This window comes from Panthera pardus, unplaced genomic scaffold (assembly GCF_024362965.1).
Source record: "Panthera pardus isolate Hobbes unplaced genomic scaffold, ASM2436296v1 HiC_scaffold_11, whole genome shotgun sequence".
NCBI classification, from domain to species: Eukaryota; Metazoa; Chordata; class Mammalia; order Carnivora; family Felidae; genus Panthera; species Panthera pardus.
In genome coordinates this window covers 9372795-9399428 of record NW_026526666.1, presented here as the reverse complement: position 1 = coordinate 9399428, position 26634 = coordinate 9372795, and the positions used below count along the sequence as shown (strand labels likewise).

Below are 26634 nucleotides of genomic sequence, written 5' to 3'. Positions count from 1 at the left end.
GTTATATTTTGTTAAATAAACATTGAGCATGGAAAATAATGTGTTATTGGGAATGTCTATGAGATCGCTGGTAGTTTTCTTCTTTTCGATTAGTTCATGTAGACCTGGATGTATATAACATTACTAGGAAGAGATAGGGCCTGGTGTCAATTCCATTTTTCATTTTTATAGATGTAAGCATTGCATAAAAAACTGCATATGTGTGTGTACATGTGATTAATTTTTACGTATGTGACTAATTTCCTTAAAACTATCCTTAACTTTTGTTCCCCTTGGAAAAATTTCCTCTGCTGGAGCACCCAAGGAGTGCTCGGAACCTAGATGTGAGATGCCGAGTGAGATGGGAAGTCTTGATGAGTTTTGAGCAAAGACTCAGTAGTGAAGAGTCACTGTGGCTGCTTCCTGGAGAAATCACGTGTAAGGGTTCGGAGTGGAAGAAAGACCATTTAGGCTGCTAATAGACTAATAGTTGAAGAATACTGGTTGTTTGGACCTGAGTGGTATCTGTGCAGATGGTGAAAAATATGGAACATATACAATAAAGGGCAAATAGAGACTTTATTCCAAATTCACTTCGAACAAATCAGTTAATGGGGCTGAACCTCTGAAACAGAAGTGTTGCTTCCTTGAATTTTTCTTAACCTTTTGATGCCTGCTACCACTTGCCCTTATTAAAATCTAGTGTGTTTTTGAAAACTATAATTTTATAGAGAGGAATTTGCTCATCATGAAATTTACTGTGTGCTCTAAAAGGGCAGGGCCTGGAATTAAGCTGTCATAGAGTATTTGGGGACATTTAAACAGATACTCTGGTACATGTTGGGTTGCTTGTCTGGCTCAGTCAGTAGAGCATGTAACTCTTGATCTCAGGGTGGTGAGTTCAAGCTCCATATTGGGTGGATAGATAGATAGATAGATAGATAGATAGATAGATAGGTAGGTAGATAGTAACTCTTGATCATGGGATCGTGAGTTCAAGCCCCACATTGAGCAGATAGATAGATAGATAGACAGACAGACAAATACAAACAAATACCCAAGTACCTCCTTGATTTACAATGGTAGCCCAGAAATCTCACGGGAGAAACTGAAAACATTCATGAGGTTGAAATACCATATGCACAAACCTGTCTGATGGAGAGAATGCATAGCACAGAGGTTGAATGTATGCCCTACAGCCAGAGTGTCTAATTTGAAGCCTGGTTCCACTACCTACTAGCTGCGTAATTGGGGTAATTTGGTTCACGTGCCTCAGTTTCCTCATTTGTAAAAAAGGTATTTGTTATTAGTAGGACCTACCTTAAGGTTGTTTGACAATTAAATAGTTGTGAAGTGCTTATAGTACCTGGCACAGAGTAGCCCTGAAGTGAATATAAAAGCACACCCAAAGATCCCTGAAGGGGACTGAACTAGAGGGAGAAATAAAGGTACCTCAGAAGAAAATGTTAAGAAGAGAAATTATGCTAGGGGCTGAACTGAACAGTGGGTGTAAGTAGAGGCTGTGTCCAGCCATTCCCCTGGCCAAGGGTCCCTTTTACCTCTCTCTTGCGTGACATTATGAGCAAAACACAGTTCTGAAATAAAAGAGAGATCTGTAGGTGCCTAGCAGCTCTGCTATGGAGAACTACCCCCTGCCCCCCTCGAAATTATTGGTAACCAGAGTGGAAGAAACCTTCCAGTTGTCCAGAAAAGAGAAAAAGCACTAGAAGTGAAGGACATGAGATAGGTGAACGATGGTGAGAGCATAATCCACTGGCTGGGCACAGGAGGTTTGCAATAATAAGGCAGTAGCCCAAGAGTAGCAGGAAGACTTGTAAGGGCCAGTTCTGCAGCTCTTGGGCAGAGCAAACATGGTCAACAGCAGGAGCAGAAGAGTGCCTCAGGGCCAGCAGAGGAATACTAAACTGCAGTTGAGATTTGGGGCATTTCTCGAATTTCGTAGTTACACTCATGACTGGGTGAGGCCAACAGGTATTAAAGGTGAAATTCTGTGATTTAAAGTTCACTTCTGAACAAAGAGTCACAGGCACAAGCACCTTAGACCTAGCTCGTCCTTGGACTTAGCGGGATGTCCAACTTCAGAACAGGGACCTTTCTAGCACAGTTATTGAAAGAAGAAATAAAAAGGGGTGATGTTGAGAAGAGTAAGATTTTTTTTTAACGTTTATTTATTTTTGAGACAGAGAGAGACAGAGCATGAATGGGGGAGGGTCAGAGAGAGAGGGAGACACAGAATCTGAAACAGGCTCCAGGCTCTGAGCCATCAGCCCAGAGCCCGACGCAGGGCTCGAACTCACAGACCACGAGATCGTGACCTGAACTGAAGTCGGACGCTTAACCGACTGAGCCACCCAGGCGCCCCAAGAAGAGTAAGATTTTTGTCCAAAAGTGTGTCCAGTGTCACACCAAGGAAAAGGAAAATAAGCATTAGAAAGAAATTTCCATTGTTTATTTGGGTAGAAGACCAGTCAGGCCCCTGATTCCCTTATGCTGACACCAACAAGAACCAAGGCATCATCTGAGGAGAGGTGTATTTGGAGAATACCAAGAAGTACATCCCTGGAACAAAAATAATCTTTGCTAGCACTAAGAAGGCAAAAAAGAGGGATGCCTGAGTGGCTCAGTTGAGCATCTGACTCTTGATTTCAGCTCAGGTGGTGATCCCAGGGTCATGGGATAGAGCCCCACATCAGGCTTTGCTGAGTGTGTGTGTGTGTGTGTGTGTGTGTCTCAAAAATAAGTAAACCTTAAAAAAAAGCTGCTAATGAGTGATAGTTGGCCACTGCCTTATTTCTTACAAAAAAGAAATCGTGACTTCTTTAATTTGTAACATCTTTTTTTTTTAATGTTTATTTATTTATTTTGAGAGAGAGCACATACATGTGGAAGCCAGGAGGTGGAGGAAGCAGAGCGAGAGGAGAGAGAATCCCAATCTCTGCACTCACAGTGCAGAGTCCACTGCAGGGCTGGAACTCACAAAGTAAGAGATCATGACCTGAACTGAAATCAAGAGTCGACATTTAACCAACTAAGCCACACAAGCACCCCTATGAGTAACATATTTAAATTGATCTCATGCAAGGGTGCTTGGCTGGCTCAGTTGGTAGAGCATGCAACTCTTGATCTTGGGGTTCTGAGTTCAATTCCCATGTTGGGTACAGAGCTTTAAAAAAAAACTGATCTCATACACTACAATTCTGATCTTGAATGGCTGATAGAATATTTTTGTTGGATAGTCCTGATTTAAATAAAACTGGCTTATAGTTAAATTAATACAATCACCTTTTTAAATTTTGGTAGTAATTCCAGCTCAGCAAGTGCTAGCACTGCTTTCCCTTCAGAGGTATAACTACACTTGATTAGTAATGTTCGACTTTTCGCAGACAGTGAATGCCAACTCAAAACCTATAGGAGATCGCTTTTATATTTCGATTTATATAACTGGTTATATTATTATATTTCAATACTGAGGAAATGTCTTCACTGTCTCCTAGAACTGAGAAAGACTCACCTGTCTTCCAGTTTGTGTTCATTAGGCTATAGAAGATAAGATAGCAATGTCCAGTTTATCTTTTTGGTCTTAACTATGTCATTTGAAATTCCCTGTATCTAAAATATTGCCTTTTACTTTAATGAAAAGCATTTTAGTGTGGTTTATGTATAATGTCAAAGAATATTTAACACTTCTCACATTTTATAAATTATCTATAAAATTAGATGCTTTTAAAAATCAACATGACCAGGGCGCCTGGGTGACTCAGTCACTTAAGTGTCCGACTTCGGCTCAGGGTGTGATCTCGCAGTTTGTGAGTTTGAGCCCCATGTCAGGCTCTGTGCTAACAGCTTGGAGCCTGCTTTGGATTCTGTGTCTCCCTCTGTCTCCCTCTGTCTGCCCCTCTCTGCTCCTGCTCTGTCTCTCTCTGTCTTTCAATAATAAACAAACATTAAAAAAATGTTTTTAGGGGCGCCTGGGTGGCTCGGTCGGTTAAGCATCCGACTTGGGCTCAGGTCATGATCTCATGGTCCGTGAGTTCGAGCCCCGCATCGGGCTCTGTGCTGACTGCTCAGAGCCTGGAGCCTGTTTCAGATTCTGTGTCTCCCTCTCTCTCTGCCCCTCCCCTGTTCATGCTCCATCTCTCTCGGTCTCAAAAGTAAATAAACATTAAAATTTAAAAAAAAAAAATGCTTTTAAAAAGTCAACATGACAAAAAAGCAAGTTAAACTTTGCTTTTGAATCCTTTACTATCTAAGTAAGACTAAGTTATAATCAGGATTGTCTTTATTTTTTTATGTTTATTCATTTTTTGAGAGAGACAGAGCGCAAGCCAGGGAGGGGCAGAAAGAGAGGGAGAGGGAAATCCCAAGCAGGCTCCATGTTTCCCACACAGCCCAATGCAGGGCTTGAACTCACAACCTGTGAGATCATGACCTGAGCCAAACCCGAGTTGGACGCTTAACCAACTGAGCCACCCAGGTGCCCCTCAGGATTGTCTTTAAACAGGTATTCAAAAACACACAAAACTGTAGAACTGTATATTATGATTGGTAGTGGTGTTTTTGTCAACTTATTAGAAGGATTGAAGTAGAGGAGATACACCATCAGCACAGATTTGTGAATGATCTAATCATAAGGCTTAGGATAATTGAAATCATAGAAAAAAATAATCACTTGTCAGCATTTCATGATGTTCAAAGTGCACTCTGACTTCCAAACTCTGTGTTATCTAAATGAATTTGAGAACCATTAATAGCAAGAAAGGGGAGACAGTCGGCAGAGTTGAGCCTGATTGCCAGCTCTTGGTTTTTCTATATTTCTCAGGCCTTCCAGGAGCACATTAGTAATACCAGTGACAAACATGACATTTAAACAGGAGTTTATAATTTACAAAGTACTTTCCACATAATCTCTAATTCTTGCAACCAATAAAATACATCCCAAATTAGTCAATAAATAGATATCACTTGAGTGTACTGTAATGTATTAGCTGTTGTTACACAATACGGTTTTCATTTTTTCCATTATAAACAATATTGTGATAAACATTATGATGCATAATTCTTTGCATGTCTGTAATCATGTCTCCTCAATATTCCTAAAAATAAAATTGCTGATTCAGCAAGTATACCCACTGTAAAAGTTTTTAGTAAATAAATGTGAAGCGTTCCTATTACCTTATTAGATAACCTAATTTGACGTATTTTGCTACTATAAACACAGGTGGAATTAACATGTAATCTTTTTTCAAGTCACAGTTTGTTTCTTTAAAGGTCTCTCCTCACATCCTACTCATTCCTCAATACACTCTTGTCACCACCAAAACAGCTCTTGATAAGGTCATCAATGACTTCCACGTTTTAAAATCCTTCAGACGTATTTTAATCCCTGACGTTACTCGTCTTCTCAGTGGGATATAACACTGCTGGCCTTCCCTTCTGGAATCCCTTAAGTTTCTTGGCTTTCATGACACCACACTCCTCTGATTTGCCACTACCTCTTAGACTGTTGTCTCTCTTTTGCAGACCTTATCAGAGGTCCCCACGACCAGTCAAGAAGAATTCACAGACTCAGAAAAGCTATTATACTCATGGTTGTTGTTTATTACAGTGAAATGATAAATTAAAATCAGAGAGAAAAGGTAGATGGGTAAAGTGTAAGAGGAAAGGTTAAGAGGCATAAGGTCTCAGGTGTCCCCTTTCAGTGGAATTGCACAGGCATTAATTCTCCCAGCAACACACATGTTGCCAAACAGGAAAACTCACCCGAGCCTTGGTGTACAGGGTTTTTATTTGGGATCTATCACTTAAGCATGGAGCACCCACCTAACTGATCCCAACTACTCGGTCTCCAGCCTACTGAGGTCAAACTGATACACATGGCCCAGGCCGCAAGCATACGAAACACTCTTACTAGGCAGAGTATTCTAAGGACTCAGATACTATCTCCCAGGAGTCAGTCAAGTGCCAGTTTGACCAAAGACAGGCCTTTCTTTGGAAAGGATGGGGTTTAAGCCATCCAGGCCTACTAAGGTAGCCCTTTCCTGCACTCCTTACTCTTGTTAGACTTCCTCAAATACTAACTCTAGACCCCCTTATCTTCTCAGTCGGTTTTCTTCACCCCCTAGGCAAACTCATCTGTGCTGCAGCTTTATTTGCCAGACGTGCAGTGATAGTTCCTCAGTGTATAACTTTAGCCCAGGTCTAACCTTTGAAGTCTAGATCCATCTTGACAACTGCCTATTTAATATATCCACGTAAATGTCTCAAAGGCACCTCAAATTCAGCATGTTGAAGACTCAATAATCTCCTCCCTAAACCTCTTCATCTTCTTCCATAGTCCCTATCTCATGGGGTTACCATTCACTTAGTTGTACTAGAAAGAAAGACATTTAGAAGGTAAATTAACTGATTTTACTGACAGATATAAGAGTGGAAACCTACAACTTGAAACCTACAACTTCTTACCCCTTATATCCAATCTATATTACCCAGTCCTGTCAATTTGACTTTCTAAATATTTCTCCAAACCCTTCCATTTGTCTCTATTTCCATTGTCACCACCCTAAATCAACTTTCCACCCTCAAGATACCACTCCCCTCATCTCCACAAGCTCTCGTGACTCCTTTGCAACCCACCATCTAAACTGTAGTAAGAGTAATCCTTTCAAAGGAAAACTGATCCCTGCTTTCTGAATACACATCTCCATGAGTTTCCCTTGCTTTTAGGATGAAAAAAATTTTAAGGGCGTATGAGACCTTTCGTTTTGCCTGGACTACATCTTTAGCCACATAATATCCCACTTCCCCCTTGCTTTTTACAACTTAGCTACACTGGCCTTTCGGTTTCTTCACTGTGCCTTGTTCCATCTTGCCTCAGGGACTTTGTACATTATGGCCTCAAGCTTGAATGATCATTTCCCCTACCACCACCATCCACTCTGCAGAGTTAATTCCTACTCAAACTTGGGGTCACAGCTCAAGCAGTGCTTCCTCAGAAGGCTTCTGTCTAAATCAGTTTTCTTTCTGGGGCACCTGGCTGGCTCAGTTGGAAGAGCATGCGACTCTTGATCTCAGGGTCATGGGTTCAAGCCCCATGTTGGCTGTAGGGATTACTTAAATAAACTTTTAAGTCAGTTTTCTTTCTTAGATGTTCTCACAGATCCCTTTCTTTCCTTCAGAGCTACTGTGAGAAGCAGTGTAGTATAATGGTTAGAAGCAGGGGCCAAACTATCTGGGTTTGAATTCCAGCTCTACCACTTATTAGCTGTGTGGCCTTGGACAAGTTACTAACTTCTCTCTGCCTAAGTTTCATTATCTGCAAATGGGTAAAATCTGGTGGGCATAGTAAAACTATATACCTATTACATTTCATATAGTAAGTTATTTTATGTGATTAATACATGGGAAGAGTTTGGAATACAGACCAACGACTATAAAGTACAAATATTTCCTTTTGTCATTAAGTTTTCAGTTTGCAATAATGTATTCATTAGCATGATTATCTGATTAATATTTGTCTCTTTTTTTTTTTAAGTTGTTTTTTTTTTTTTTAAGGTAGGCTCTATACCCAACGTGGGCTTGAACTCGAAACCCTGAGATCAAGAGTCACGTGCTCTATCTACTGACTGAGCCCAGGTGCCTTGATATTCGTCTCTCTTAATAAATTCCATGAGAACAGGGATTATATCTATTTCCGTTTACATGCCATACTTTGGTAACAAGTATTTCTGGATTGGTAAATCTTTCCACTGTTTGTGGGGTCTGAATGGAATATTATCTTCTATTATATGGCTCTGGCTTCTGGGTACCAGTTAGGTGATATTCTCAAGTCACTTATTTTACATAGATCATCTTTACATTCTAACACAGGCAATATCTGTTTCGCATGTCTCCACAAAAATGGAAATATATCATCTACATGAGCTACACTAAAGCAATATCATTCAAAATAATGCGAATGTCCACATCCAGGGAATGAGACGTCATGATATAATTTCTAAAGCTTATGAAAGCTTGGTGGAAGAGACGAGCATCAAGTCCATAATCAGCAGCGTTTCTAAATTTCTTTCCTCTTTTAAAACTGGTCTAAGATCTTTACTTCATTCTTGTCCAGAGAGCCAGTTAGCTCAGCCCCGATGTTGCCATCCGCACTGAGGCCCTGAGGTTTCACAGTCAGCTGTAAGAACAAGGACAAGTTCGGGGTTTTGGAGCCTCCTGAGGGAGAGGAGGAGGGAGAGGCAACATCAGACATGCGCCCCAGAGCCCCAGGAACGGGTCCAACGTGGGCATGAAGGACCAAGCCCACTGCTGCCCCGGGGCCAGCCCAGCTCCCCACCAGGAGCCAAGCACACAACAGGGCACACAGGGACTTAACAAGGTCTGTTTATAAAGAATTCTCTCAGCCTCATCCCCCCATCTCTGATGATAAGAATGTTGTTTCTCCTGGAATAGGGAAGGCATCTTTCACATGGGAGTTTCATCTCCTGCTTTCAGGAAGAAAAGGGAGGGATGACAGCACGCTTCCTGCACCTGCTGTTTTTTTAAGTGCCTTTTGCTCAAAATAATCCTTGTAACAAAGTGGCATATTTGGGGGTGGCATATTCTGCCACCCCTCGTGTATATATATACATATATATGTATATATATGCATGTGTGTGTGTGTGTGTGTGTGTGTGTGTGTGATATAAATACATGTATTCCTCAGGCCTACCCACAGAAAGGCTTGGGAACAACAATACCCCAACAGCAACAAATACTCTTAGGACACCGCAGATCTTGGCTTTTAAATGCTCTTCTCTTTTAGAAAGAACTAGCGCTCCTTGGTAAAATGGCTGATTCTAAGGCTAAGACAGGGAAAATACAAGATGAGTCTGAAATATCTTGTTGTAGGAGGTAAGGAAGTCCTCGCAGAATGGTGGCAACATGTTCGAAGATCAAAGAAGCCAACTTAAATGAGCTGCCAATAGCCAAATCTGGAACAATTTGAATATCAGAATAAATAATGATAGTAACAGATCATAACTCACTGAATAAAATAGAAAACCATGAATCCAGGGGTGCCTGAGTGGCTCAGTTGGTTAAGCGTCTGACTTCAGCTCAGGTCATGATCTTGCAGTCCATGGGTTCAAGCCCTACATTGGGCTCTGTGCTGACAGCTTGGAGCCTGGAGCCTGCTCCACGTTCTATGTCTCCCTCTCTCTCTGACCTTCCTTCACTCACACTCTGTCTTTCTCTGTCTCAAAAATAAATAAACACTTAAAAATTTTTAAAATAAAGTTTCAAGGTCATTTGGAAACCACATAAGAAGATGGCAAAGACACAAGACGGAAGGAGCCTGGTTTCTCGAATCACTACCTAGTAGGAACATTAGCTTTGGAATTTATGGGAGTGATAATTAAACTTCCATTTGAGCCACTATTCATTTGGGGGAACAACAAAGAATAGTGTCTAGGTCATGAATGTCAAGGAGAGACTGAGGAATTATTCCAGATTGAATGTGATTAAAAAGACATGACAAAATGCAACTCAAACTACAATGGAAAACAAAACAAAAAACACAGAAACCACAAGGAGCTACCACTTCATATGTATTAGGAAGACTATTCTTGAAAAAACAAAACAGAACGTAAGTGTTGCTAATGATGTAGAACAATCGGAACCTTTGTGTATTGCTGGTGGGAATGTAGAATGGTACAAGCACTCTTGAAAACATTCTGGCGGTTCCTCAGAAAATTAGAATTTTAATGTGATCCAACGATGTTACTTCTGAGTGTATACCCAAAAGAATTGAACGCAGGAACTTGAACAGATATTTGTATACACCAGTGTTCACAGCAGCATTATTCACAATACTGAAAAGGTGGAAACAACTCAAGTGTCCATTGATGGGTGAATGGATAAACAAAATGTAATATATAAATAAAACGGAACATTATTCAGCCTTAAAAAGTAAAATTCTGACATATGCCACAACATGAATGAACCTTGAAGGCATTATGCTAAGTGAAATAAGCCAGACACAAAAGAGCAAATATTGTATGATTCTACTTATATGAGATACCTAGTGTGGTCAGATTCATAGAGATAAACAGAATGGTGGTTACTGGGGGCCAGGGGAAGGGGAAACTGAAGAGTTATTGTTTCATGGGTATGGAGTTTCATTTTGGAAAGATGAAAAAGTCGAGATGGTTGGTGGTAATGGTTGCACAACAATGTGAATGTATAAATGCCATTGAACTGAATCTTTAAAAATGGTTAAATGGTAAGGGTGCCTGGGTGGCTCAGTCAGTTAAGCATCGACTTTGGCTCAGGTCATGATCTCACAGCTCTTGTGTTTGAGCCCCGCGTGGGGCTCTGTGCTGACAGTCTGGAGCCTGGAAACTGCTTCAGGTTCTGTGTCTCCCTCTCTCTCTGCCCCTCCCATGCTCACACTCTGTCTCTCCCTCAAAAATAAATAAACGTTAAAAAAAAATTTTTAATGGTTAAATGGCAAATTTGTTTTGATACAAAAGACATTTCTAGAACAATTGGTAAAACCTTAATGGGATCTGAGGTAATAGTAATATATGGGTATTAATATCTTGATTTTGATAATTGTGCTGTAGCTATTTAGGAGAATTATCCCTGCTTGTGGGAAATACATGAAAGGGTTTGGGAATGATGGGGCATCATCATCTCTGCTGTTTGCTCTCAAATGATCCGGGAAAAAAAAAAGTTTTTTGTGCTATATTTATACCTTTTCTGTATGCTTTAGATTATGTCCAAAAAAAATTTAAACCTTTTTTTAATGTTTATTTATTTTGAGAGAGAGAGAGAAAGGAAGGGGCAGAGAGAGGGGGAGTGAGAAAATCCCAAGCAAGCTCCTCACTGTCAGCACACAGCCCAACATGGGGCTCCGAACCCATGGATGAGATCATAACCTAAGCGAAAATCAAGAGTTGGGTGCTTAACTGCCAAAGCCACCCAGGCACACCTCCAAAAATTTTTTTAACGATAAAATTAAAAAAATTGAAATTAGCAGTGATTAAACAGTTGACAAAAATGAGTCCTGGGTTAGTTTTAGCATCAGAATTTGAGCTCAGGTCTCCAGGAGCACTTTCCCATATAGTCCATGGGATGTTCCTATAATAAACACTCCATTGGTAGTATGTATTTTATTTTTTTTTAAGCTATTTATTTATTTTCAGACAGAGAGACAGAGACAGTGTGAGCATGGGAGGGGCAGAAAGAGAGGGAGAGAGAGAATCTCAAACAGGTTTCACGCTGCTAGCTGCGGAGCCCAACTCGGGGCTTCAGCATGACCTGAGCTGAAACCAAGAGTTGGACATTTAACTGACTGAGCCACCCAGGTGCCCTGGTAGTATGTATTTTAGATATATGAAGTTTTATTTGTGAAAGGACGGCTTTTTCTACTTTAACTACCTAGCACATTATTGTGTTAATGAGTCACCATCCTCAAGAGATACCAAAAGTTAATAAGAAGAAAAAGAAAATGGAAAAAGAAAAGCAAGCTGATGAATACATAATTATGTCTGTTTTCTGGAACCAACTATAAATGATTTTTTTTAACTTTTTAAAATATTTTGTATTACATTTGTCACAGAAATGTGTGGCTTTACTGGAGGATGTACTTTATAACTTCCTTTGGTTGTAAATATACTGTGGTCAAACAGGATTTGCCGCCTATTTAAATTACTTTTATATTTCCTTTGGCCTCAAAAGGGCTTTTTATTATGTAAATATACAAATTAATCACTGAAAGGAGGAGTTTAGAAAGCTGTTTGGGATTGGAATAGAATTGCTAAATAGATTTATGTCTAATGTGTCTGAAGAGCCCAAAAGAATTGAAGTCTGGAACTGACCTTGGGGGTAGGAGGGACTCTCAGGAGCAGTTTTCCATTTAAGGACCAAATGAAGATGTCAAAGGTCAGGGCCAAATCCATTTCTGCATGGCCCCTGGAGGGAAGAATGGTTTTAACTGATGGATATTTGCAAATGATTTGAGCCCCAATTAAGTAAAATGTTACTCCTAAAAAAAATTTTTTTTTTAATTTTTTTAAACGTTTATTCATTTTTTGAGAGACAGAGAGAGACAGAGCATGAGGGGGGAAGGGGCAGAGAGAGAGGGAGGCACAGAATACGAAGCAGGCTCTGGGCCCCGAGCCGTCAGCACAGAGCTCGATGCGGGCCTGGAAGTCATGAACGGCGAGATCTTGACCTGAGCCGAAGTTGGACGCTCAACCGACTGAGCCACCCAGGCGTCCCCTAAAAACATTTTTTTAATTAAAAACAATTCCCTTCTTCTCATTGGCAGATGTGTGTGTATGACTGCATAATATACGTAGGTGTATTTAAATATATAAATACCTACATAATATCCTTGATTTCACCTCTTGGCCTTCAAAATCTACAATATTTATTATCCGAAAAAATAAATAAAATAAGATATTTACTATCTGATAAATTTTTTAAAAAATTAGAAATCTGGGGCACCTGCCTGGCTCAGTCAGAAGAGAGTGCAGCTCTTGATCTTGGGGTTGTGAGTTTGAGCCCAACTTTGGGTGTAGAGATTACTTAAAAAAATAAATAAACTTAAAAAAACAAATATTTACTATCTGTCCCCTTACGGAAAGTGTTTGCCAAGCCTTGTTCTAGAAATAAGCAAAGGTCTACGTTCATATGAAGAGTAGAGTTGTGATAGAGTTGAAGGAGGTTTTGATAGACTTAATTACTTGCAAAGAGTTGTCTGCTAAGAGTGAGGGAAAAGTGGCTGACTGGGGCGAAAACAGTCATAAAGTCTTGAAATAAGCCGTGGGAACTTCCTCCGGATGATAAAAGAAAAATTCAAATCATGGGGAAGTGTTCGATTCTTAATAAGTGGTGTCTGTGCTGCAACTGGCTAGTCACACGCAGCAAAAAGATCATTACGTCACTCTTCACCAAGTAAACTTTGGATAAGATGAAAATTTCATTTCACTTCATTTCATTTCATTTATTTGAATATTTTAAATGTGAGAGAATGAGAACGTTAAAGTACCAAAAGAAAGTTTGGGTAAATATCTTTTTTTTTAACTTATTTATTTATTTTGAGAGACAGAGCACGAGCTAGCACTAGGGGGAAAGGGGAAGAGAAAGAATCCCAAGCAGGCTCCATGCTGTTAGCACAGAGCCCAACATGGGGCTCAGTCTCACAAACCGTGAGATCATAATCTGAGTTGAAATCAAGAGTTGGATGCTTAACTGACTGAGCCACCCAGGCCCCCCTGGGTAAATATCTTTTATAAATTTGGGATGAGAAAGGTCTTTTGAAACTTGATGAAGAATTAAGAAACAAATGTTGAGCCTGTATGTTTGACTACATAAAAAATTTAAAACAGATATAACCCTCCTCCCTTAAAAACAAACAAAAACAGATACACAAGGCTAAAAAGTAATCCACAAATGGAAATATATGTGTATACGTGTGTGTACGTACACAACACACATACTAAACAGTTAGGTTTGTACCTATTAACAACACCTTTTGTTGCTGTTTTTTTAAATTTTCATCGGGATGCCTGGGTGGCTCAGTCAGTTGAGCATCCAACTTTGTGCACATCATAATCTCGCAGTTTGAGTTCAAGCCCCACATCAGGCTCTCTGCTGTCAGTATGGAGCCTGCTTCAAATCCTCTGTCCCCCTCTCTCTCTGCCCCTACCCCACTTGTGTGCATGGTCTCTCTCTCTATATTTCTCTCTCTCCTTCTCTCTCTCTCTCAAAAATAAACTTTAAAAAATAAAAAAAAAATAGGGGTGCCTGGGTGGCTCAGTAAGTTAAGCATCTGACCTCGGCTCAGGTCATGATCTCACAGTTTGTGGGTTCGAGCCCCACATCGAGCTCTGTGTCAACAGCTCCCTGTCTCTCCGCCCCTCCCCTGCTCACACTCTGTCTCTCTCTCTCTCTGTCTCTCAAAAATAAATAAAACATTTTAAAAAATCTAAAAATAAAAAAATTTTCATCAGATGAAGTTGGTATTCTTTGTTTTGTGAAGAGTCAATTAAATAAATGGCTGTCTCAGGGGGCACCTGGGTGGCTCACTCAGTTAAACATCTGACTTCAGCTCAGGTCATGATCTCACAGTTTGTGAGTTTGAACCCTGTTTCTGGCTCTGCACTGACCGTGTGGAGCCTGTTTGGGATTCTCTCTGTCATCCTCCCTCTCTACCCCTCCCCCACTTGTGTGCTTTCTCTCAAAAGAAATTTTTAAAAAACTTTAAAAAATTAATTTAAAAAAATGACTCTCACTTATGCAAACATAATTGGGAAGTCACCCAGTGTCCTGCAAGAAGGTGCTAACAAAACTTTTGGGGGGGAGTGTATGTGTATGTGTATGTGTGTGTGTGTGTGTGTGTGCGCGTGTGTCTGTGCAAGCATGCTTCTCTCCTAATGGGCAAAAGCTGCCTTACCCTTTGTTTTGCCTAGTCATGGGGGAAGTGATGAATCAGTTTGTCTTAGAAGCCTAGTACCCTTAGGAAAGAGGGGACCAAGACCCCAGTTTCTGCCCACCAAGTTCTGAATTTAAGGAGACTTTATGTACATGTACAAAGGCCCAGTGAGTGGCCAGGAAGACTTGAGTAGACACCAGTTTTAGTTCTCTCTGTATTTGACATTTAGAAGAGAATTCTTGGGGTGCCTGGGTGGCTCAGTCAGTTGAGCATCTGAGTCTTGATTTCGGCTCAGGTCATGGTCTTGTAGCTCATGGGATTGAGCCCCATGTCAGGCTCTTTGCTGCACAGACCCTGCTTGTGACTCTCTCCCTCCCTCCCTCTCTCTCTCTCTCTCTCCCTCAAAATAAATAAAAACTTTTTTAAAAAATGGAAGAGAATTTTTTCACTCTTTGGGCTAAGTAAGCACCCCCTCAAAATTCTTGGACAATCAGGGGAAATCAGGGAAAACCACAATGGGAAAAACGACTTTTTTCTAATAAGGCATGGGGGAGGTCTCAACTATGACAGAGAAAATTAACATATGTAACTACCACATTTGTACCTTGAGTTTGTAAAACAGATCATACTAATTACGCTAGTACAGAAAGAACTCTTCTATAAATTAAGACGAAAAAGGCCTTCAAAATAAAATAGATGAAAAGCATGACTAACGAATTATAGAAGAAAAAAATAACTGGCCATTAAATGTATGAAAAATGTTTAATATATACTGGTAATCAAAAAACTATACAAATAAAATGTGATATTTGTTGCAGATCAGATGGTCAAAGAAAATATTCTGTGATGTAGAAGATGGGAGGAAAAAAAATCTACTTCCATATACTATAAGTTAAAAGGTAAAACAAGGTGTCGTTATGTGTAAAAGACTAATATGTATATTTGTCAAATTTTTAAAAATAAACAGAGGGGTGCCTGGGTGGCTGAGTTGGTTAGGTATCCAACTCTTGATCTCAGCTCAGGTCTTGATCTCAGGGTCATGAGTTCAAGCCCTACATTGCACTAGGTTTGGAGCCTACATTAAAAAAAAAAAAAAAAAAAAAAATAGAAGTGGGATTTCTAAGGAAATAATTGGGCAAGTGCCCAAAGACATAAAAACATGTGTTGTAGCACTGTTGAAGAATATATATGATTCACGAGTACAGTGGATTGATTGTGCCTTGGAGTAGAGTCCAGTAAAAGAGACTTGTGCAATGCCTTCCAAATTTATGAGTGTCCTAAGATTCCCCTCCTATTTTAATGTCTATAATAATGGAAGCTCGGGGCGCCTGGGTGGCTCAGTCGGTTAAGCGTCCGACTTCAGCTCAGGTCACGATCTCGCGGTCCGTGAGTTCGAGCCCCGGGTCGCACTCTGGGCTGATGGCTCAGAGCCTGGAGCCTGCTTCCGATTCTGTGTCTCCCTCTCTCTCTGCCCCTCCCCCATTCATGCTCTGTCTCTCTTTGTCTCAAAAATAAATAAACGTTAAAAAGAAATTAAAAAAAAAAAAAAATGGAAGCTCATTCAATGCCCTCCACCACCACACCTATCCCCAACTATTCCTAAATTGCTGTAAATTCTCTAAGCCATTCTTTTTTCTTTTTCTTTTTCTTTTTTTTTTTTAAAGTAAGCTCTAGGCCCAATGTGGCGTTTAAACTCAGGACCTTGAAATCAAGAGTGGCACACTCTGCCGACTAAGCCAGCCAGGTGTCCCTATGAGCCATTCTTTTTTTTGTTGTTTAACATTTATTTTTTGAGAGTCAGAGAGAGACAGCATGAGCAGGGGAGGGGCAGAGAGAGAGGGAGTCACAGATTTCGAAGCAGGCTCCAGGCTTTGAGCTGTCAGTGCAGAGCTCGACACAGGGCTTGAACTCACGAACCTTGAGATCATGACTGGAGCCAAAGTCAGATGCTTAACCTAACTGAGCCACCCAGGTGCACTCTGCCCCCACCGTTAGCCATTCTTATCAAGAGCAAAAGAAACGACTGTATCAAAGTTGAATGAGAAGAAGGAAAGAAAAGGGAGGAATTGGGAGTTCCCAGTCTACAGAAATTTTGCCTTTTTTATGGCAATAGGTAATGCCCAAACATTTCTTGAGCACCAAAGAGCAAGAGTCCCTACTTGCCACCTTCCTCTCCCTCAAGCCCCTCTCCCCTCTCTTGATTTGGGCTCAGGTCACGATCTCACAGTCGAGAGATCAAGCCCCGCGTTGGGCACTTGGCGTGGAACCTGCTTAAGATCTTCTCTCCCATTCCTTCTGCCCCTTCCCTGTGTGCTCACTTTCTCTCTCCCTCTCAAAAAAAAAAAAAAAAAAAAAAAAAAATGTATCATCTAAACCAAAACACTTGAGAATGAATGGGGATGCTGTTAATAATTACTCTGTGATTGTCCTGGGAAAACCAGGGCATATAATCACTCTCTATACTGTATGATTTTGCCATGCTTGAGAAGCATAGGTCTAATTAACTTCAGATATTAGTAGTTGTAAATTGAAGCACAAATCAGATAGATAGCTACCTGGCTAGAAAGATAGATATTGATTGATTTGTGTAAGGTATAGACACATATGGCACAATAATTTTAATCGACGCCATTTAACTTTTTTTAAGTAATCTCCACACACACACACACACACACACACACATATATATCCACATATATATATATTATATACATATAATATATATAATCCATAATATAGTATAATACAGTCCACTAAATTTTCTTCTTACCTGGCTTCTGCCTTGCAGATTTTCTAACAGCTACTTTAACAACTTTGAAAATTTTCTGTTGCTAGCTCTTTAAAATCTTGTTCGTTTACAGTTGTTAAAATCTAAAAAGGAAGTAATAGCAGATACAGTAGTTTGGCTCACTCGACCAACACTGTTTGCTTGCTACTCTTACATAAAAGCTTATGCTCCCAGGCCGTCTTGTTGCTGACTGTGACCATGTGACTCACTTCTGGCTAATGAGATTTAAGTGGAAGTCAGCTGCTGCGTCTTCCTTTTCCTCCTTCCTGCTTGGAATGTATAAAATATCTGTTGCACAGCATCCATTAGCAAGAAAGGAATACGGGAAGACAGAAGATGCTTGTTTCTTTGACCATGTCCTTAAACTCCCAACACCAGCCCTGTTACCACCTGCCAACAGACGTGTAAAGCAAACAAACCTCTTTCTTGTTTTGAGAAAGTTTTCTGATGGGTCACCTAATTGGCTCAGTTGGTTGAGCACCTGACTTTTGATTTCAATTGTCATGATCTCACAGTCTATGAGATCAGATCAAGGCACACATCAGGCTCTGCACTCTCAGCTCTGAGCCTGCTTGGGATTTTGTCTCCTTTTCTCACTGCCCCTCCCCTGCTCCCACTCCTGCTCCTGCTCACTCTGTCTCAAAATAAATAAATAAACATTTTTAAAAAATGTTTTTGGTACACCTGGGTGGCTCAGTCAGTTAAGTGTCTGACTTTGGTTCAAGTCATGATCTCACAGTTCGTGAGTTTGAGCCCCGCATCAGGCTCTCTGCTGTCAGCACAGAGCCTGCTTCTGACCCTCTGTACCACTCCTCCTCTCTGCTCCTCCCCTACTCATCCTCTCTCTCTCTCTCTCTCTCAAAATAAATAAACTTAAAAAAAAAAGTTTTCTGGTAACGCTCAGCTGTGTTTTTCTTCTTTCGAGTTTTTATTTAAATATCAGTTAACACAGAGTGTAATATTAGTTTCAGCTGTAGAATTTAATAATTCAACATGTATATACAACACCGAGTGCTCATCACAGGTGCCCTCCATAATCTCCACAGCCAAGTGCAGTTTTAACTAATATAGAAATCATATGTCAAAGTTACATGCATCTATAGGTACATATATGTATATACATACAGTATACTTTAAAAGAATTTAACAAAATTTTGGAATATATACTAGAGCAGGCTAACTGCTGTAACAATCCCCAAAATTCTAGTAGCTGAACTCAATGTTTTCTCCACCTTCATTATCTCAGTACAATGCAGGGGTAGGCAAGTAAGAGGTAAGGGTATATTCAAGCTGATTCATATTGGAGCCACCAACAGGGGACCTTTAACCACTGAGAAGGGAGAGACAGATGAGCGGTCTTGTGCATGGAAGATCATATATCACTCCTGCCTGGTTTCCATGGGGCAAAACTGGTCAAATGGCCCCACTTAACTGAAAGATCAACTGGGATATGTACTCTTTCACATAGTCTATGTTTTCAAAAGAAAAATGAACTGGTTTGGTAAATACATTGAATTGTCTTTGCCTTGGGAAATTTTGGGGGGAATAGAGAGTTAAGAACATCAAAACCTGGGGCGCCTGGGTGGCTCAGTCGGTTCAACGTCCAACTTCCGCTCAGGTCATGATCTCACAGTTCCATGAGATCCAGCCCTGCATCGGGCTTTGCATTGACAGCACAGAGCCGGCTTGGGATTCTCTCTGTCCCTCTCTCCCTGCACCTTCCCAGCTCACACACTCGCTCTCTCAAAATAAATAAATGTTAAAAAAGATTTTAAAAAAGAAATATTCTAAAATGTGTGATTTATATCTCAGATAATGCAGTATACAAATATTTATTACTTCCAGTAAATGCCTGTAGTAGTTTCCTATTGCTGTTGTGACAACCACAAACTTAGTGACGTAAGCAACTCAGATGGTTTCCTTACAGTTCTGGAGGTGAGAAGTCTGTGCCTTGGCTACAATCAAGGTCTCAGCAGGACTCTTTTGTCTTTTCCAGCTCCTAGATGTTGTGTACAACATCAGAGGGCATATAAATCAGGTTGTCTAACTATGGGGATGCTAAGTGTGACCACTGGTGTTAGGAACTGAATGGTGTCCAACCAAAATTCTTAAGTTGAAGCCCTAATCTGCAATGTGATGGTATTTGGAAGTGGGGCTTTGGGGCGGTAACTAGGTTTAGATAAGTTCATCAAGGTGAAGTCCTTACTGTGGGATTAGTGCCCTTCTAAAAAGAGACATCGGGAAGCTTGAGTCCTCTCTCTCTCTGTGCCATATGACCACACAGCAAGAAGGTGGCTATCTGCAAACCAAGAAGAGAGCTCTCACCAGGAACTGAATTGACTGGGATCTTGATCTTGACTCCCCAGGCCCCAGAACTGTGAACATAACTTCCTGTTTAAGCCACTCAGTCTATGGTATTTGGTTATAGCAGCCCGAGCTGACTCACAAAGATATTTGCACCTCCATGCCAATTGCAGCACTATTTATAATAGTCAAGATATCAGGGTGCCTGGGTGGCTCCGTCAGTTAAGCACCTGACTTCGGCTCAGGTCATGATCTCACAGTTCACCAGTTTGAGCCCCTTGTTGGTGTCTATGCTGACAGCTTACCTAGAACCTGCTTTGGCTTCTGTGTCTCCCTTTCTCTCTGCCCCTTCCCTACTCACTCTCTCTCTCTCTCAAAAATAAACTAACATTAAAAAAATTTTTAAGAAGCTCTTCCTAAGTGCAAAAGAAAAAAACAATACCAAGAAACCAGAAGAGAAAGTGGTGCTTATGAAGGATAGAGGGTAGAAAGCCAACCCACAGATAAGTGATGTTGCTGAAGAAGAGCCTAGAACAAATGGATCAGAAATAGTAATCAGGGGCACCTGGGTGACTCAGTCGGTGAAGCATCCAATCTTGATTTCAGCTCAAGTCATGATCTCACAGCTCGTGGGTTCGAGCCCCCCATCAGGCTCTGTGTCAATGACTCAGAGCCTAGAGCCTGCTTCGGATTCTGTGTGTCCCCCTCTCTCTAACCCTCCCCTGATCACGCTCTGTCTCTCTCTCAAAAATAAATAAACGTTTAAATTTTTTAGAAAAAGAAAAGAATCCTTAATTAAAGCTTCTTCCGAAGACAATCAGGGGGTCCATTTTTACAGTTACATGGTTCCTTTTTAGACCTGGTTCTGTGCAGATTCCTGTTATTCAACTTCAATCTCACTTTCCCTGCTATTCAGAGATTCTCTAGGCATCTCCTTTTAACTTACTGGCAAACATTGTATCTTCTCGAGTCCTCATCAGGCCACTATGCCTTCTTTTTCCTAAAGTTAGTATTTGAACACATTGGCATATGTGTGCCATGAACACATTATCCTTATAAAAATAGTGGGACATTACAAGCTAAAGTGGCTTGTGACCATTTATATTTTCTGCTTATTCTGTGCTAGGCACTGTAGCAATAGTTTAGAAATAATAAATAAAACAGACAAAAATTCTTGGAGTACCTGGGTGGCTCAGTCAGTTAAGCATCCGACTCTTGATTTTGGCTCAGGTTGTGATCTCATGGTTCGTGGTTTGAGCCCTGCATCAGCTTCTGCACTGACAGTGTGGAGGCTCCTTGGGATTCTCTCTCTCCTTCTCTCTCTGCCTTTTCCCAGCTCATGTTTAAATTCTCCCTCTCAATAAACAAACAAACAAACAAAAATTCTTGCCTGCATGACACTTACATGCTAATAATGTAGGAAACAGACAAAAAAAAATGTTCATGATTGTTTTAAGAACTGTGAAGAAAGATAAAGCAGGGAAGGGGAAAAGGGGCTGGAGAGGTTATTTTGTGCAATATTTTATGGTTTTCAGTGTATAAGCCATTCGCCTCCCTGGATAAATTTATTCCTAGAAATCTTTTTCTTTTGGATAATGAAATTATCAAAAAAAATTATTTTCTTAATTTCCTTTTTGGATTGTTCATTGCTAGGATTTAGAAATAGAGCTGATTTTTGTGTTTTGGCCTTGTATCTTGCAAATTTACTGAATTTATTCACTCTAGTAGTTTTTTGTGGATGCTTTAGGATTTTCTATATATAAGATCATGTCATCTGCAAATAGGGATAGTTTTACTTGTTCCTCTCTAACTTGGGTGCCTTTTATTTATTTTTCTTACCTAATTTCTCTGGCTAGAACGTCCAATACAAGGTTGTATAGAGCTGACAAAAAATTGGCATCCTTATCTTGTTCATGATCTTAAAGGATGGAAGCTGAAGGAGGGGGGACTCCCAAGTGGGGAGTTTTCTAAATGGTGGGCGTGGCAGGCGGCCATTCTCACCTCCTGGTAGTTCTGCCTATGTAGGGGAAAAATTAACCCTTCCCAAAGAGAGGTCTGACCTTTGCCCTGGGAGGCATCCCTAAACCTTTGGAATGTTCTGCCTGATAAGAGTGTCTTGTTTGCCTGGGGGCCTTGGGCCAGGTCAGAGAGTCCATGCTAACAGTGTGATTTGTGGTGGGAGTTTTGGACCATGCAGTAGCAGTTAAACCTCCAGAGGAGCTGGAGACTAAGGTCAGCCATGCAGGCATTCAATCACGTCTACATCTACATGACTGAGCCCCACTAAACATTCTGGACACAAAGGCTCGTAGGCTCTCCTAGTGGCAATGCCCCATGTGTATATATTGATGCTGTGGGAAGTAAGCACTCTATACACAACTCCACTTTGAGAAGATACCGGATGCTGATCTGCACTTAAAACTCTTATGGATGTTGCCATATGTTCCTCTTCCCTTTGGGTGATTTTAAAGCTTTTTTTTTTTTTTTTTAAGTTTATTAGTTTATGTGTGCAGAGAGAGAAAGAGAATCCCAAGCAGGCTCTGCACTGCCAGCATGGAGCCTGATAAGGGGCTCGAACCCACAAGCTGTGAGATCATGACCTGAGCCGAAACCAAGAGTTGGATGCTTAACCAACTGAGCCACCCAGGTGCCCCTTCCCTTGACTGACTTTAATGTGTATCCTTTTACTATAATACATTATAATTATGAACGTAACAGCTTTCAGTGAGTTTTGTGAGTCCTTCTAACAAATTATCAAAACTGAGGGTGGTCTGGGGAGCCCCCAAGTTTGCAGCTGGTGTTAGACATGATTCCCAAAATTTGCACTGCTTTTCTGTAATCTTCACCCCTTGAGTGTGAGCTGGATTTATTGACTCGTTTATAACAAAATATGACAAAAGTGATGGGATGTCCCTTCTGAGATTAGTTCATAAAGTAGGCTGAAGCTTCCATCTTGGGTGCCCTCTCTCATGTTGCTGGCCCAGGAAGGAAGATGGCTGTCCTGGGCCAGCCCTGTGGAGAGGCCCACGTGGTAAGGGACCAACAACCACCTGAATGAGCTCGGAAGTCTATCTCACCTCAGGCGAGTCTTCAGATGAGACTGTAGCCCTGGCTGACAGTTTGAATGCAATCTCACAAGAGACTTCGAGCCAGAGGTACCCAGCTAAACCATGCCCTGATTCTTGACTCACAGAAACTGTGAGATAATATGTTTGTTGTTTTAAACCACTCTGTTTTGGAGTAACTTCTTATACAGTGGGCTACCATGGAAGGTGATCCGGGGAACCTGTGTATTTAGTATCCACAAATGTTTTTATCCAGAGGTCTTGTTTCTGGGGCCATTCAACTTCTTTGTAGAAGAATTTCCCAATCTCCCAGAATGCTTATGCCTGGCTGCCTGAGTTCAGGGGCCAAAGCTGGAAAAGAGACTGACCTTTCACCAGTTCCCCCCATTTTTAGCCCAAAGGCAAACCCCCGCCCTCAGGTGTGTCTGCTGTACTTAAATCTGGAGCCCTTCTCACATCATCTATCCCAAAAGTTTGTAGCCAGACTACACCCAGGTGGAGAAGGGGCCTGTTGGGTCTAACTACTCTCCATATGGTCTTGACCAATTCTTGTTCTCAGCCTTTTAAAGTCACTAGTGCCATTCACATAAATCAATTCCAGAAAGGTTATGGATCTACCATGAAAGACAAAACTATAAAGCTTTTAGGAGATAATATAGAAGAAGATCTTCATGACCTCAGGATAGAGACTTACTTCTTAATCTAGTTACTTTTTTTTTTTTTAACATTTATTTATTTTTGAGACAGAGAGAGACACAGCATGAACGGGGGAGGGTCAGAGAGAGGGAGACACAGAATCTGAAACAGGCTCCAGGCTGAGCTGTCAGCACAGAGTCCGACACGGGGCTCGAACTCACGGATCGCGAAATCATGACCTGAGCCGAAGTCAGCTGCTTAACCGACTGAGCCACCCAGGCACCCCTCTTAATCTAGTTTCAAAAAGTATCAATTATGAAGGGAAAAAAATGATAAATTGGCCTACATTAAATATAAGAACTTTTATTCATCCAAAAACAGATTATCAAAATTATCAAAATTAGAAAGACAGATATTTATAACTTATATAACTCACAAAGGGCTCATAGACTATATAAAGGTATCTTAAAAGTCTGTAAGTAAACAAAGGCAAGCCATTGGGAAAAATGGGCAAAAAATTCTGAATAGGCATTTCATAAATGAGGATGAGGGGTTTTAGAGTGATGGGGGTTCAGAGCCGACAGCCAAGAAAGAATTCTTGAGACATCTTTGGTGCAAAAAAGGTTCTTTTAGTAAAGCACAGGGACAGGACCCGTGAGCAGAAAGAGCTTCACTGGGGTTGTGAAGCTTATATACTATGGAGTTGGGGGAGATAAAGTCAAGAGGAAGTTTCTTAAAGGTATTTCCATAGGCTAAAGAAGACTCATAGATTACTGGAGGCCTAGCTATTGTCAAGCTAAGGTTTTTCCCTCTGGCAAATCATTAGCATTAAGACAGTTCCTGGAGATTAGGCTGTTGATAAGATTGCCCTTTTTTTCTTGTAATTTCATTAAGATATTGGTATACTGATGGAGACTCTTGTCCTGCAGGACTGTGATCTCTATCAGTTAACCATTGGTTAACCTTTCCTTTGTCCTTGGGCAACCAGGAGTGCCTGAGGAATGTCACATATATCCCACCTAGTAGGGAGGGGGTTGTGGGGTGGGAAAGGTTGGTTTGTGGGGTGTCAGTTTACCATCTGTCCCTCATAAAACACATTTAACAAACATGAAGAACTGCTTAAGATTGTTGGTAATCAGTGAAATGCAAAGAAAATTCTAAGTGAGCTACCACAACGCATCCATTGGGGTACAATGCAAATATCCATCGGCAGAAGCATGGAAAATAAATTATTGTTACGTTCAGACAAGAGAATGCTATCCTTCCAAGAAAATGCATAAAGATCCAAGTAACGTAATGCGTGAATCTTTTTTTTTTAAGTAGGCTCCATGCCCAACATGGGGCTTGAACTCACAACCCTGAGATCGAGAGCTGCATGTGGGGCGCCTGGGTGGCTCTGTTGGTTAAGCGTCCGACTTCAGGTCAGGTCATGATCTCGTGGTCTGTGAGTTCAAGCCCTGCATCACGTTCTGCTGCTTTGGATTCTGTGTCTCCCTCTCTCTCTCTGCCCCTCCCCCACTCATGCTCTGTCTCTCTCTGTCTCTCAAAAATGAATAAACACTAAAAAAAAAATTTTTTTAATAAAAAGAGTTGCATACTCTGCCAACTGAACCAGCCAGCCACCCCTATAATGGATGAATCTTGAAACACATTTTTAAAAATATGCATTTATTTATTTTTTAAATATTTATTTATTTTTGAGAGAGGGACAGAATGTGAGTGGGGGAGGGGCAGAGAGAGAGGGAGACACAGAATCCAAAGCAGGCTCCAGGCTCTGAGCTGTCCACTCAGAGCTTGACACAGGACTCAAACTCATGAACCATGAGATCATGACCTGAGCCAAAGTCGGACACCCAACTAACTGAGCCACCCAGGTGCCCCAAAACACATTTTTAAATAAACAAAGCAAGTTACAAAAAAATATAGTGTGAGTCTATTTATATAAAGGCTAAAATCAGGGGCGCCTAAGTGGCTCAGTTGGTTGAGCGTCTGATTCTGGATTTCGGCTCAGGTCATAATCTCAGGGTTCACGAGATCAAGCCCAAGTTGGGCTCCAGGCTCACAGGGCAGAGCCTGCTTGGGATTCTCTCTCTCCCTCTCTCTCTGCCCCTCCCTGAGCTCCTGCTCTCTCTCTCTCAAAAATAAATAAAATTTAAAAAAAAAATTTTTTTTTCAACGTTTTTTATTTATTTTGGGGACAGAGAGAGACAGAGCATGAACGGGGGAGGGGCAGAGAGAGAGGGAGACACAGAATCGGAAACAGGCTCCAGGCTCCGAGCCATCAGCCCAGAGCCTGACGCGGGGCTCGAACTCACTGACCGCGAGATCGTGACCTGGCTGAAGTCGGACGCTTAACCGACTGCGCCACCCAGGCGCCCCATAAAATTTTTTTAAAAGCTTAAGATCAAGCAAAACCAGGAATATATATGTATATATATAAGACATATATAGTTATATATATAAAGTATATAATTACCATAAAAGTAAGGCTAGTGGTTATCAAGAAGGAATGCTAGTAATGTTGTATTTCCTGACTTGGGTAGTGTTTAGTGAGTATGTGCCTCATAATGATTGGTTATTTTGTAATTCATACTTCAGGTATTTTTCTGTATATCTTTTATATTTAGTAGTCAAGAAGTTTAATTAGTGGCACCTGGGTGGCTCAGTTGGGTAAGCAACTGACTGTTGATTTCGGCTCAGGTCATGATCTCACAGTTTGTGAGATATTGGCCTCCTCACTGACTGGATGTAGCCTGCTTGAGATTCTCTCCACCCCCGCTCCCCATCTCTGCCCCTACCTTGCTTATGCTCTCTTTCTCTTTCTCTCTCAAAATAAATTTTTAATTTAAAAAAAAGAATGAAACTTCATTCTTCAAAGTTTCATTCTTTTTTTTTTTTTTTTTTTGTCTTCTCTATATTTTTGGCCGTTATTGTTACTGTAGTTCTGCTATCTAAAATACCCTGTTTTGGGCCTCCCAGCTGGCTCAGTCAATAAGACATGTGACTCTTGATCTCAGGGCCATGAGTTCAAGCCCCACATTGGGCATAGAGCTTGCTTCTTTTGGCTTAAAACTGTCTGTAACCTTTATATGTGACAGATAGTTTGGCCGAATAAAAAACACTGTATAATTGGAGAATGCTGGTGGACACCAAGTGATCAAGGTTAACATCACCAGTAAGAAACAGACACATCACATTGTACCTGTGATGTGATGCACTGAGCAGGGCACCTTGTGGCATTCTTCCCACTAGTTCAGAACCTTAGTAATCATAAAAAACATCACAAAACTGTGGGATGATTATCCCAATTGCAGGAGTCTATGAAATAACTTATCAGTGTTCTTCAAAAGTGTCAAGGACACTTTGTAGTCACTAAATACTTTCTGTGTTCATTATTTTTTAACAGTTGTCAAGGATTTCAC

At 40.9% G+C, this 26634-nt stretch overlaps 1 long non-coding RNA gene across 1 annotated transcript in view; it reads left to right on the top strand.

Annotated features, from left to right (window-relative positions):
- LOC109272101 (uncharacterized) overlaps window positions 1–26634 on the top strand; it is a 45618-nt gene that overhangs the window by 1806 nt on the left and 17178 nt on the right. The gene's annotated exons all lie outside the window — the stretch shown is intronic.